The 14600-nt window shown below is 41.6% G+C and overlaps 1 long non-coding RNA gene across 1 annotated transcript in view; it reads left to right on the top strand.

Moving 5' to 3' along the window:
- LOC147029773 (uncharacterized) overlaps positions 1 to 11763 on the top strand; it is a 35885-nt gene extending 24122 nt beyond the window's left edge. Inside the window, exons 2-3 of the long non-coding RNA XR_015055748.1 lie at positions 7231 to 7331; positions 11424 to 11763. This is a non-coding gene — a long non-coding RNA (uncharacterized LOC147029773). The remainder of the gene's footprint in view (positions 1 to 7230; positions 7332 to 11423) is intronic.
- The last annotated feature ends 2837 nt before the right edge of the window (positions 11764 to 14600 follow it).

Raw genomic sequence — 14600 nt, forward strand, 5'->3', positions numbered from 1 at the left:
ACAACCGTGAAATAGCAATTTTTTAAAAATGGTCCGAGAGGGCTGTTTGTCGGCTCAAAGGGCCATAATCTCACTTTGGGCTCAGTTATTGCCTGCAGAGTGACCCCAAGAATATACCTCTCAAATATTGTCCGGTTTCTTTCACGAATAACGGAGATATGGCAGTTTTAAGAAAATGGACTGAAAGGGCCGTTTCTCAGCTCAAAGGGCCGAAATCTCACTTTGGGCTCAGTTATTGCCTGGGGAATGGTCTCTCGAATATACCTGTGAAATTTGGTTCGGTTCCGTCTACTAATAACCGAGAAAAATTTTAAGAAAATGAACTGAAAGGGCCGTTTCTCGGCCCAAAGGGCCGGAATCTCACTTTGGGCTCAGTTATTGCCTGGGGAATGGTCTCTCGAATATACCTGTGAAATTTGGTTCGGTTCCGTCTACTAATAACCGAGAAAATTTTTTAAAAAATGAACTGAAAGGGCCGTTTCTCGGCCTAAAGGGCCAGAATCGCACTTTGGGCTCAGTTACTGCCTGGTAAATGGTCTCCAGAATATACCTGTCAAGTTTGGTTCGGTTCCGTCCACTAATAACCGAGAAATAATTTTAAGAAAATGGGCCAAAATTGGCCGTTCCTCGGCCCGGAGGGCCGCAATCGCACTTTGGGCTCAGTTAATGCCTGCAAATCTGTGTCTAGTATATGCCTGTCAATTTTCATCGAATTATTTTCACGAATAATGGAGAAATAGACATTCAAATGAACTGTACACAGGAAAAGAGAGAACGCGCTTCGACCCGTGGGGTGGAAGACCCCACCGGGTAATAAATACTTCAGGTATCTCTGTCACTTTCATATAAATGTTTCAACCAAAGAGAATAGACATGCCACAACTGTTGAATATAAACCCACAGATTCACAGAGCTACCTTATACATTCATTCTCCAATTACTCCCACACCAAAAGTGAAATGCGGTGTTCCCAATTCCTCAAGCGCCGGTAATTCTGCAGGTACAATTCAGACTTCAAATATTCTTCGCCTTTGCAAGTTCTTCGTTGAGCATGCATTTCTAACACTTTGAGCAAGTTTACAACCTTCTGAGAGAAAATAGAAGAAAGGATCCCATTTGCATTGACATTGCATCTCATCAACTTTGGTATCAACACCACCATCCACATGAACTTCAAGCTTTTACAGAACGCTCTTAAAACTACCTCAATTTTCCCACAACGACCTCTCATTTCTCTCAAGTGGGATAGAAATTTGTGAAACTCTCTGGTTAAATCAATGTTACCTTCTGATCTCCCATCAGAAAAAAATTAAGTGATTCATGGAGTCAGTGTAACACCTTCCCATTTATTGAAACAACCACCTCAATTTTAGGATACAAAAGCAGTATTAAAGTCATGGACCATTTTGACTGCAACTCCGCAAGTGTTATCTTCTGGAATTACAAACACCCTTTTTATGAGAAGACCTACATCGGTGAAACCAAGGGAAGAATGGGAGATCACTTGAGTGAACACTTGCACGACATACAGACCAACAGCACAAAACTCTCCAAGTCAGTTGCTTGACATTTCAATATTCCTCGGCATTCATTCAGCCACACAGCAATCTTCAGAAACTTTTTCCATTTCAGCATCACGGACAGTTGATTTGGTAAAGAGCAAAGCATTATCTTCAGGTTCGGTAGGTTGTCTTCCACATCCCACATGGAATTAACGAGTGCTTTTCAATCACATCAATCTCCCGTCTCTTACAACTTTTCAATACTTTTCCTCTCATCTCTCCTCTTCCCCTTTTTATGCCTCCACTGACAAAGTCGCCGGAGACATTATGTTTTCGGGTTGTCCGTCCGTCATTATTGTAAGTCAGCCTGTACGTCCATCCGTGCTAATTTTCTCTGTTTTCTCTGCAACCGTTTATCCGACCGACACAAAATCTTGAGCATAGGTGCGACTACTCATGTAGAATGTGATAATGATAATTCTGATGTCATTGGTCACGTGATGTGGCAGCCATGTTGGAAAAAGGAAAAACTTTGGACCTCTGTATCTCCAAAACTGCTCTATGGAAAAAATTTAAACCTGGCACATGTCAAGTACTCCCCATGGGAAACGAGTATGATTTTTTGATGATGTCATAGGTGGCTTCGTTATGACATCATAATTTCATACGTCCAATGCTTTATCTGATCAGTATGAAAATTTTGATGGTCATCTATGGCTAAATTGTATTGGGGAAAAAATTGATGATGTCATCGGTAACGTGGTTCGACAGCCATAATTTGTTTAAACATAAAAGCATTCAAAATATCTTCATCTCTGAAACGGCTGAACAGATCAGGGTGAAACTTTACAGGTATGATCGCCTAACCATGAGGAATAAAAAGTTCTCCACCTATGATGTGATCGGTCACATGGTTTGGCAGCTATGTGATGCAATGCCGTGGGTGGAGGCATATCTGGCGACGTCTTGATGTTGAAGAGTGCCCTTCTAGTTTTCTCTCTATTTATCTTTCCTTTTTATTAGTCCCCTACTGGTTTTTCCAGAGGGGATGACAGGTTTGCTATCCATCCATCTGTCCATTCCACCTGTGGTTTTTTCAGGCTTTTTCCCATACCTTTTAACATGTTCAAGTGAAACTTGCTGCGTGGCTTTATTATGATAAGTTACAGAACACGTTCAATTTTCAGGGCATTTCATCAATTTTCATGGCGTTACACCCTTTTTGGACTTCGAAAATATCACATTGGTAGGGTGCACATATTGCAAAGCAATTCGCTCTTGTTTTAAATATTTTTTATTCTACTCTATAATAGTTATTCTTATACTTTTAAAGGTATTTAACTTTATTTGTCTAATATCTTTTTTTTTTTTTGCTTGTATGCTTCCCTATTATTTCCCCATTTTCAACCAATTGCAGTCCCCTTGACTTTTAACCCCTGAACCCTGACCCACCCTGTAATGACTCAATCACACTCTACATTTTCCCTGATTTGATGCACTCACCTCTAATTCACTCCCACCATAGAGAGGACCCTCACCCCTATACTGTCTCCAGATTTTGAATGGTCAACACCAGGTATGTCAGCTTCTCATTGCCTCCCACGGCAGTTTGCTTATTTCTATCAATTTTCTGTTGACTCCATCTATTGTTCTCGAAGATTATGTTTCAACTATTTACGCTGCTGCCATTGGTTAATTCTTACCGCCATGCTCTGGGATGCCAGCCCACTCCCCTTGATATTTGACCACCCTTGATGTGATTACATCTTAACTGCATCAAACAAGAATGATCCTTTTCTGGGATTTGCTGTTGTATGTCAAGCCTTATGCTTCTTGTATGCTCTCAATGCATCTGCATTTTCCAACATGCATTGTATTTTAATTTATTTTATGTGATACACATCTCTATTCCTGATTCACCGTTTTGTTTTCCAGAGTTGATAAGTCCATTCTCAAGTTTCCTCAAAATTCACACTCCATGCATGCCTTGTGATAATAATCCACATCAAGCTGAATTAAGATTTTTTTTTGAAATGCAGAAGAAAATATTATATGAAATAATTCAATTCGCTGTGTATATGATGGATATTTTTGGATAAAAAATGCAGGATTATGGAAGAGTGAGGAAACAAAGAGCAAAAAGGCCATGCACTGACAGTATCCATCCATCCATTGGGACCAACTCAGTGCAGAGCATTGGTGCTGCCAAAGCAGTCTCCTTGGCAATTGAGCACAATCTTGGACAGGTCACCACTCCAACACAGGATACCAGAAAGCTGGCACTCATTTTGCCAAGCTCGGAAGGATGGCAGGCAGTCAACCCCACCTGGTATTAATTCAACAGCTGAGTGAGATTTTAACTCAGAATCGTAGGATCCCAAGCCCACCACCCTAACCATTAAACCAACACAAGGAATATACTGACAGTATGGCAGCAAGTAAATGCAACAAAAAAGAGAACGATCATAGAAGAGGAAAACCTGCAAATAGAGTTAGCTCAGGTAGGGTTAAAGGGGTAAAGAAATCGCAGGTAGGAATGTAGGATGGCAAAAGCTGGTGCAGTACCACCAGTTTAAAGCCCAGGAGGCAAGACTGGTATTGAAAAGGCAGTTCCGCAAGCAGGCCAAAAGAGGAACAAGAGTGGAGATGGACAATATAAGTCTGGATTCCGGGAGTATAATCTTGAGGGGGTTCCTGGACGAATGTGTCTGTCCTGAAGGAGCTCTGATGGGTCAGAGTGTTATGATCAAGCAGAGTATGGATTTAGAAGAGGGGGATTTAGTAAAAAAAAAACAGAGAAACCACCAACTTGTCTGCCTGTACTTCAGCCTCATTGCCGTGGATGTCAATAATGTTGAGAGCCTGAGGATATACAGAATCCAGTAAAGACATATGTGAAGCAGAGGTGCTATCCCAGAGGAGAGAGCAGCACTCTTTTGAGATCCAGGCCAAGGCTTTGTAGGCCATTGGAAGTTCTGATTTTTCAAGGAATGGCATATAATGATGTTGGATTCCTTATGCGTGGATGAATTTGGCAGGCCACTTCACTCTTTGGTCAGCTAAAGGCCCGGTCACACCTTGACGTTTTAGCCAGCGATGGCAACATATTAAAATGTATGTAAAACGCTGGCTTACGTTGAACTTTTGATGTTTTTTTTTAAAGATTCGGACGTATTCATAGCGACTTGGTCTCATGTATAACGCATTGGTAACAACACAGAACGTTTCGTTGTGTTATAGATAACTTATACCAACGAATGCTGAACCTGTTGTCGGCCTACACAACCGATGCCCAACGATAGTCTAACTTAGGCATAGCGCGTTGCACGCATCGCCGACGATGTCGTGACGTAGCCTATTAAAAGGCTGACGCACAACGATTCGAATTATAACTGCCGTAGAAATGGAAGTGACAACATCGTGGTCACACCTTGGCGATCTTGCCAGCGTATGCCGACCTAAGAAAAATGTGTCTAAAACGTTGGGGCACGTCAAATACGGTATGAGTAAGTTTGGTATACGTGAGTAGAACGCTAAAGTACGCTATCATATGTCGTAGTAAGTAGAGTACGTCAAGAAATTTTAAACATGTTCAAAATTTTACGACGTACTCGGCGTATGACACACGTTCCGCATGCGATGGGGATAAGTTTTACACACGATATGTGGACGCTTACACACGTCCACAAAGGCTACTTATAAGCTACTCATAAGTCGAAACACGTCGCGGTAATGTTTTTTTTACGCGAAACTTATTTCTAACTTATGTTTGACGTGCTTTGAACCAATTCTTTACGTAGTCCCAACACACATCGACGTATGTAGACGTATTCCAATGACGTCTTCCGGTCGACAAAAAAAAAAATGAATGAGTTTCTAGCTTACAACTGCCATATAAAGACGTGTTCCCAGCGGTTTTGGGAATTGGTATATAAAAATGCTGCTCATAAAAGGGGAACCCAACAGTGTTTTCGAGTCCTTTTTGAGTCGATGTCCATGTCAGCAGTAACAGTATCAGTATCAGTATTAGTATTAGTATTAGTTTGTTCATGTTGGCAGTAGTAGGTGAGTGTGAGGGGGAGGGTGTGGGTTATGATGGATCGTCCTTGCGTTTAACGATTTAACGATTTAAATGATAAACTCAACGATTTAAATGGCTGCATCTCCACTATTGAAAGTAGACGCTTGCGCTCAACAATTGGATGATTTTTACACTCAACGACTTTTAAACGGTACCACTCAGCTAGTTTCATTGTTTACAATGAACGATTTAAATTGCTGTCACTCGCCTTTGTTTTTAGACGTTGGGGTTTGGAAATTTGAAGCGTTTCTTCTGAACGTGTTAAAACGCTCAAACTCGACTATTTTAAATAGACGCTGCCGATGGACAATTGGAATCATAGCCAAGCTAGACATCGAAGTGTGAACATCCTCGTCATGCCGAAGAAAAGTTTGAAGAATGCTGCAAATAAATGTCCTGGCCGTGGCCGTGGCCACTGACGCAAGGACGATCCATTATACCGAGGTCTTTCAGCCTGTGAGTAACTTAAAAGTAACGTCTGTCGATGTGTGGCAACGATCGCGTAACGTGCCAACAACACGTTAATCATAGGTTAGAAATAAGTTTCGGTTACGCTAAACATTACCTCGGCGTGTCTCAACTTATGATTAACTTACAAGTAGCATGTGTTGACGTCTGTCAACGATCGCAGACCGTGCATACAACTAATGGCCAGCGTAGCGGAACGTGTGAGTCATACGCCGCATACGTCGTGAAATTTCAAGCATGAAAAAATTTGAGGACAACCACAAAGTAAAACGTTTAAAGCCAACGTACAACGACGTATGGCAGTGTTTTTCAGCGTGCTCTCAATGTTATCAAAACTTACCCATAACGTATTCAACGTGTGCCAGCGTTTTAGAAAAAAAATTCAAAAATTGGCATACGTTGGCTAAAACGTCAAGGTGTGACCGGGCCTTAAGGAAAAGTCATGGCTGATAATGAGGCTGACATTTATAAGTGACTGAACCTCTTCCAGTGGATGACCATGGAAATAAGGAGGTGGGTTCATTTAAATTTGCTCGTGTCGTAAGCCATGCTCCATTTGTCAGACCAGCATCGAATGCATTCCAGCTACTACTGTCTGCCTGTCGGTGGGATTGGAAAACTGTGTGGCTCATTGTGGAGTCATCTGTAATAAGGAAGAGAGGGTTTTCCAAAGCATCAGAAGTCGTTTTTTGTGCATGAGGAACAAGACTGGACCCAAGACATTCCTGCCTCTACTGGAAGAAGACAGGAAAGGAATCTATTAACAGCAACACATTTACTGCATGAGTTGAGGAAGCCAGAAAGCCAGGTGTGAACATGGCCTAGGATGCTGGAGGCTGCAAGCTTTGTGAGCAGGACAGGAGGCTGACCTGTGTCAAATGTCCAAGCTGCGTCCAAGGAGATGATCGGCCAGACATCATTTTTGAGACTTAGGGCCTCCTACCATTACTGAGAAAGGAGAACCAACATGTTATTTATTGAGTGACAAGTATGGAATGTAAGAGGATTGTCAGAGGTTAGGCTATTTGAAAACAGGAAAGATTTGATGTTTGCAGTGAAAACCCTATTGATTTTATGAACATATTATGCAGAACCGAACATTAAAAGCCATTTTATATGGTTTTGTAAAAATGAGACTGTTGTGAATGGGTAATAAAAAATAAACGTGTGCGCCTGCAGGAATGCATTTTGCACATTTTGTGACTGCAGGGATGCGCAACTGCCCTTTGGATGTGCATCAAGCCAAACTGCATGGATGTGACGCTCGGTCCCAGCACACGGTGAGCATTTGGATCTCATCCTGGACTTGCTCAGACGGGTGGGTCTTGCGAAAGCATCGATTCGATCTTTCAATTTGAAGCATCTTTAAGACATGTGTACGCATCTGCTCGTGCGTCAGGGCCGGTGTGGGTCGTTAGCCGGAATGCAGCACCAGCCGATCGTGGGAAATGATGAGGAAAAAGGCCTAGGGTGGCAAATTAAGAACACGCTTTAGCTCCGGCTCTAATTACAGCTCTATTCTCTACTTAAAACGATCGCGGCCAAATTATCACTCCTTGGGCTGGCTTTTTGAATGCATGCTGACTCTCTTTCCTGGCTGGAGTGAGTCATTTTTCAATGGAATAACATGCAGGTACATGTACCTCAGCACGGGCATCATGCAATGTGTCAGCGCATGACATATCAGATTAAAAAAAAAGAGCGAGAATTTCTTCGCAATACATGTCCCCTACCGTAGTGATATTTCCTATGTCCAAAAAGGAGATAACTGGGAAAAATCGACGAAATACCCTGAAACTCGAACTTTTTCAGCAACTTATCACAATAAAGCCATGTACAGTTTCAGTTCAATATGTTAAAGGGTATGGGAAAAAGTCTGAAAAACCACAGGTGGGACGGACAGACGGACAGACGGAGAACAAACCTATAGTCCCCTCTGGTGAAACCAGAAGAGGACAAATAATTCTGCAGATTTATTCAATGCAGGACTATAGGGTTATGTGTGATATATGATTGCAAGTGAAAGCTCTTAATAATTATTGATAGCTGTGACAGCACAGATGAAAATCAAGTGAGCTTCGACATATTTTTGACATTGAAGATTAGGAATAAATGCCATAATAAAACGGCAACAGTTGGACTGGCAAAAACAAATTTTTCACAAAGATTCCCACTCTGTTTGTCACCCCGATCTGAGCATATAGCTCATGTATCTCGGAATGATCACTCATGTTGCTGGGATCCCACATCTGATGGTGATGTTTATTAAATAATGTATAAGTGCGTTGTAATGCCCTGCAGGTGAGACAAGTACAAGCTCTTTCACGAATCTTTTACACTGACTGTACATAGAGCACGTGTGATTGAAAGTCACTCATACATTGATTCCAATTCCGGGCTCCTTCATTACAAGATGCAACCTTCACTGCTCAAAAAAAAACTCTCTTCAAAAGCTGAGGATACCTGTTGGATTTTTTTCTTTTCTTTACAGGAGTGAGGCTCGTGGAAGAGCAAGGTAAATCTGAAAGTGGGAGAAACATCAAGATAATGAACGAACAGCATAAGAGGAAAGGGAGGAAGGTAGGAAATGCTGAAACTTGCAACTAAGAAAGTTGGGTTAGGAAAGATTATCCAAAAATAAGGATAATAGGACAGAATTGGAGATTACAAGAGACGTTGGTGCGCTGCTTGCTTGAAGCTCTGGAGGGAAGAGTGAGACAGAATAGCTTCTGGAAGGTGGTTCCATCGATGAGAGAAATCTTCTATAGTATTAGTATGGAATATAAACTTATAAATGTCAGTGTGTCTCCTCCATAACTCCAAAATCATGAAACCTAGCAGCCTGAAACTTTGCATACACACCAAGGGAATTCCACAGAAGTGCATGAGTGAAAATTGGATTTTTGGGCTAATTAAAACACTCATTTTGAAGATAATTGACTGCCTTATTTAATAATATACTTCATCAGGCACATCCTCAGACACCTCGTTCTATGGGGATTTAAGCCATATCCTGCATGCATCCCAAGGGAATGATTAGCAGAGGGCATTGTATGTAGAAGTGGACTTCCTTTTTGAGTAGTTTTTATAATCAATCTGTTTGAATGTGGGGATTAATAAGAATTGCAGTCTCAGTTAATCACCGAATGTGTTTTTCTAATAACTAAATATTAATTGAATTGATTCATCTTGATGTAACTAATTCTATTAGAACTTGTAATCTGTCTCTCTTTATTGAGGACTTATTTTGTACTGGAGCTCAGGCCTCCAGCCATTTGGCTCCATAGACGTGATTCACTCAAATGTCTTGAGAATGCAACCCGAAAATATTCCCTTTCTTCTCCCTCTCTGTTCTTAGGTTTCTAATTAATGTATTCGCCATTTGTACAGACATGTCTTTGTAAAGGAATGTCATGTTCTTTATAGCTTGATACATTTTCTGTTCAGAAACGCCCTACTCGTAGTTGGACCGCGATTTGAGACTCTTGCTCGCCTTACTCTTGTCCGCTGCACAGTTTGATGTTTTTGACCCGGGCAATAAGAAGCGCTCACTGGGTTTTCTCCTCTGTCCCAATAAATCCTTCACATCACTCTAGCCAGCCTAGCCGAGGTCAGATGTGGGTCATTATGACCCAATTCCCTTCCATTCCTGTTTATTTGTGAGAAGGTTCATGGATACGGTCCTGCACGCTGTGCCCTCTGGTCCTCTCCTCGGCCCGCTCAAAACTGCCCCACCTTTCCAGGGTTCGAAAAATAGACAAATTCCTGTAAGCTCCAATTAGTGGAGACCATTGTGTGACTGTTTCATCAATGGTCCTTCATTCCATAATTTATGTATTAAAGATTCTGTTTGATGTACTTTGCCTCAAGTGGATAATTGAGTTTCTAGAGTTCCACAACACATACCAAGGGAACTCCACGGAAGTGCAAGAGTGAAAATTGGGTTTTTAGGCTAATTTATTCACCTATTTTGAAGATAAATGACAGCCTTATTTAATTATATACTTCATCAGGTGCATCCTTGGACACCTCGCCCTATGGGAACTTAAAGTATATCCTGGGTTACCTCGCTGGGGTCTGAAGCTGCCATTTTTTTTGGCCTGCTCAACCATGCCTTGACTTGCAACAGGCCGCAACGATTTCTTTCCGACAGTCTTTTTTTCTTTTCTTTCCTCACTCATATAATCAAATGCCTGTTCATCAGAGCCACAAATCGCTGGGTACATCGCATTGCTTATAAACGCCCGGAGATGCCAGCATTCATGGCTTTATTTGATTTCCGCACATGCCGTAACCTTGAGAATCTTTTAAACTAAGCTGAATTACAAAATTTAAGCCCCACAAATGAACTTAGCAGCAGTTTAAACTGCTATATGTGTTCATTTGTCCAATTCGGATATTGCTTGGACGTCTCCCGGAGGTGTTTAATATGATGGATCATTGCTTGCCAAGCCAGCTGCTCCTTATCAACCATTTCGTTGGAGTGCTTCATTGAGTGTTTAAGCCACTTGGCAAGCCCTCCATAATATTTGCACTGTCACTGCATACTTTATATCGATCGACTTGAACAAAGGTCAGGACCACTCGCTGCATTGACCACATGTTGTTCTGCAGTGCAACAGGTGGTGGCTGGCTCGCTGAAAATGTACATTTTTATTTTCCACGATGTTTCCGCTTTTTGTTCTTCCCTTATATGACCTGTCACTTCAACATCAAGAAATACAAATAAAAATTAAATATTTTGTTTATAAAAGTTTGTTCAACCGTTTCATGGAGTGCTTGGTGAATCCGCTTGGCATGTGTTCTTCGAGCTTCATTGGCGATATCGAGGTTCCATACCGGAGGTAGGAAGGGAAAATAAATTCCATGATCACGAGTTTAAAATGTTTTCAACTGTTATGAAGTAACAAATCGCCATATGACGGCAGGAAAGCCATGAGGTATGCACGCTCGCTCTAAGCTGTGTAGCCTGAGTTGAATCCTGATCCAGCTATAAACTGTCATCCTGGTGTTTCACAGCCAGGGTGATTCATTAATGTGTGTGCCATCTCTCAGATGGATGTTAAACTGGGCATCACATCTGCTGGAATCCCTCTCCCCCTCCTCTCTCTCTCCCACCCCTCCCCCTTCCCTCTGCTCCCCATCCCCCTCCCCCCACCCCTCTATTGAGTGGACTGTAGCATGTATGAATCAGATTCAGAGTGAGCCAACCGGAGGGATGCAAAGGTTGTTGCATGTACGAGCATGCATGCATGCAGGCAAACCTTCGCCAAGTAAATAGCGTGGGTTCTAAATGCTCCCGCTCCAGGTCTCTAAATTATCCACCTGTGTGTGTGTGTGCATGTGTCATCTTCATGTGCGGGTTTCACAAGGTGGAATGGAGTCCTTCCAGATCTCAGTCTTCACCTCCATTTCAGTAAGGGAGGTCAGGAATCATGGACCAAGGTGGGAAGTTTTGTTCGCAAAGTTTTGTGCCAAGGACTCTTTTGAGGATCAGCAATGAGCCCCAGGTAACTTGCAACTGCAGTTTGTTTGTAGTAATATTCTAAGAGATTGTTTTTAAGATCTCTAAAAGGTTCTTCTTCATTATTCCCATTGCTCCAATGATCATTGGTACAATTTTGGATCTCTTCAACTTCCAGGGTCTTTTCACTTAATTTTTGAGATCTTGGTATTTGGTCATTTTCTTGATTTCTGTGTTGTCTCGGCCAAAATCACTGGGTACTGATGCCTCATTTAGTGTTTCGTGTGTATGTGTGTGTTCAGTCATGAAACATAACATATCATTCTCTTTGCTAACCCCACCTCCTCCCCTCACCCTTCTCCCCGCCCCCACCCCCTCTCTCTCTCTCTCTCTCTCTCTCTCTCTCTCTCTCTCTCTCTCTCTCTCTCTCTCTCTCTCTCTCTCTCTCTCTCTCTCTCTCTATCTGACTGTCCCCTCATTGCTCCCTCACCTAATAAAATGCAGCACTCTGCTCCGACACCTCAGTCTCTCTCTCTCTTGCCCCGTTCTTGCACCCATCCCTCCCGTAATGTACAGAAACATTTGGTGAGGCGTTGCTCTCCCCACCTCCCCGCCCTCTTTCCTTTGTCCTCACCCCCTTCTGAGCTCCCCCTTCTTCACCTCCTCCCAGCTTCTTCCTCCTCTACCCTCTGTCCTCTTTGCCTCTCCTCTGTCCTCTCTCTCCCCTCATTCCTCTCTCCTCCATTTTCTCTCCCTCCTTCCACTCTCTCTCTACTCCCTTTTCTCTCTCTCCCTCTGTCTTTCGACCCACACCCCCTTCAATATCCCCATCAGCGAAGTGACGGATTGTATTTGCTAGTCAATAATAATAAATGTCAGTGTGTGTGTGTTTTTATTTTTTATTTTTTACATGAGATCACATTGTTTCACCTTTTTGTGCAATCTGCATTCGTTATAGATCGATATCTGTAAAAAAAAAAAGATAAAATAATATGAGAAAAATTTCCAACATGGAATCGACCCTCGTGTTCGAAACTCCCCCATGTTGGCTCGATCTGTGAACGCAGAGATTGCCATTTTTTGATCTCTGTGAGTTGATAAATTTTTGAATTTAATTTCGCTAATTTTCCACTTGAATTCCAGTTTTAAAGAACTATATTTCAAGGTAAACCTTTGTGGTTGTCATTTTGGTGTACTTTTGGGGCTTGCCTTTTCATATGTGCCGTTTCGTATGGAACTGCAACGGAACTTAGAACGGGCTGCGAGGGTTTATTGTTCACTTTCCTCACTCATATCATTACATGTCTGATCTCCCTCCTTCTCCAATACAAGTATAAACATGTGTTACGTTGTCTTAGCTAAATCTGACAAAAGTTAAAAAATGTAAGAGAAGACAAGTGACCATAATAGTAAGCGTAATTACCGCCTTAGAGAGTTCAAATCAATGGGTGCCCGACACAGTACGATTCTCGTCCCTCAATAATAAGCCCATGTTATAATCTCTTTAAAAATGGTACATGCTGTTTGAACCCTGGTTGTTTGAACCTGTTTGAACATATATTTGTGAGAAAGAAGAACTTTGGAACGTGAGGTGTGAAAGCTAAATGCAAGATAATGGATAAATATAGAACCAAATGCAAACAGATGTTGAGAAAAAGAGCTTAATAAACAAACAGATGTTGAGAAAAAGAGCTTGATAAACAGGGTTTGATTTGTTATGAACCAACAGGAATACAACCAGATGAGACAGCATGAAATAAACAAACAGCAAGCTGGGTAAACAATGACATTGTACACATGTGAGTTGTGGTTAAGGGCTGCAGCAATGATCCAATTCATATAGTCTGAGATAACTTAAATACAGCTTGCCAACTCGATCCATTGAAGGAAGGAAGGAGAATGGGTATAGAAAGATCATCAAAGGCACCAATAAGGCCAAATATATGGAAGTGACTGTGCAGAAGCGAAAAGACTGAGTTAATAATTCAAGGCACGTGACCCTGTTAGCATGGAATGCGCTTAGTTGTGAAACAAGTCACAGTACAAGGGCAGAAAACATGAAAGTCATTGGGTCATGTGCAGTAGAAGAGCACCGAATCCTTTTTCGACCAAAAAGATCCAAAATAGCATCGATTTTTTTAAAATAATGGACTACATGGCATTGTGAAATGACAGTTAAGTCCCCAGGGGACCTAACCTAAAGAGGATGCAGACTTGTCACTGCATACAAATACTCAATACAGCAGAGGATCTGCTTTTCTAACTCAGCTTGAAGATGTGGTCCATCTTGGAAAGAAGATGATGTATTTGATGATAAAACAGGTTTTACAAAAGCAAGATTTCTATGAAGGGATCAATACAAATGCATTTGCTTTATGATCTATCCTGAGAGAAAAAGAAGAGAAAATTATCGCTGTGGTAAGTCATATTCCAAGATAAAGAACAGCAAGTGATTTTCATGTTGAAGGACCAATTCTTCATGTTGAAGTGGTGGATACCTTTTAGGGGAAGCAGCACTTCGACAGAGTTGTGTAGGAGGTACCTACCACATATAGGACAAAAATGGTACAAATGTGTGAAGCTAATATGATAGGCTGTATTTAAGAGGCCACATGATGAGGAGGTTTGTTGATGAATGTGTTGAATCTCCATGTTGAAGGAAGACAAAGCAATGGAGTAGTAATGATTTTGCCACTGCAGTGTGAAAATTTGCAGCCCAAACTGAAGTCCTTCCCAAAGGGTTGTCCATGAAGACAAATTTGTCATTGATTGAGACCAAAAAATATGATTAAACTCCAAAGATACCATTTGGCATGAAAAAGCTTTTAATTAAGTCAATTGTGCAGAACAGAATACATGATTGAGAAAAGTCTGGCTGCTTGCATAAATGAAGGAAATCAGACAGGTAAGAATGTTGACAGCCTTCGACGACAAGGGCAAAGATCAACCTTGGCATTAGAATGCTTAAAACTTAACAAAGAGGTTCAGAAATATCCTTTACCTATTGTTTGTATTTGAGAACATACAACCAATGCTGTGGCATATAAAGAACCACTGATGGAAAACAAAAAAACCATCTACTTCG

Source organism: Eptatretus burgeri, chromosome 3 (genome assembly GCF_056783735.1).
Source record: "Eptatretus burgeri isolate ZD-2024b chromosome 3, Ebu_testis_v1, whole genome shotgun sequence".
NCBI lineage: Eukaryota > Metazoa > Chordata > Myxini > Myxiniformes > Myxinidae > Eptatretus > Eptatretus burgeri.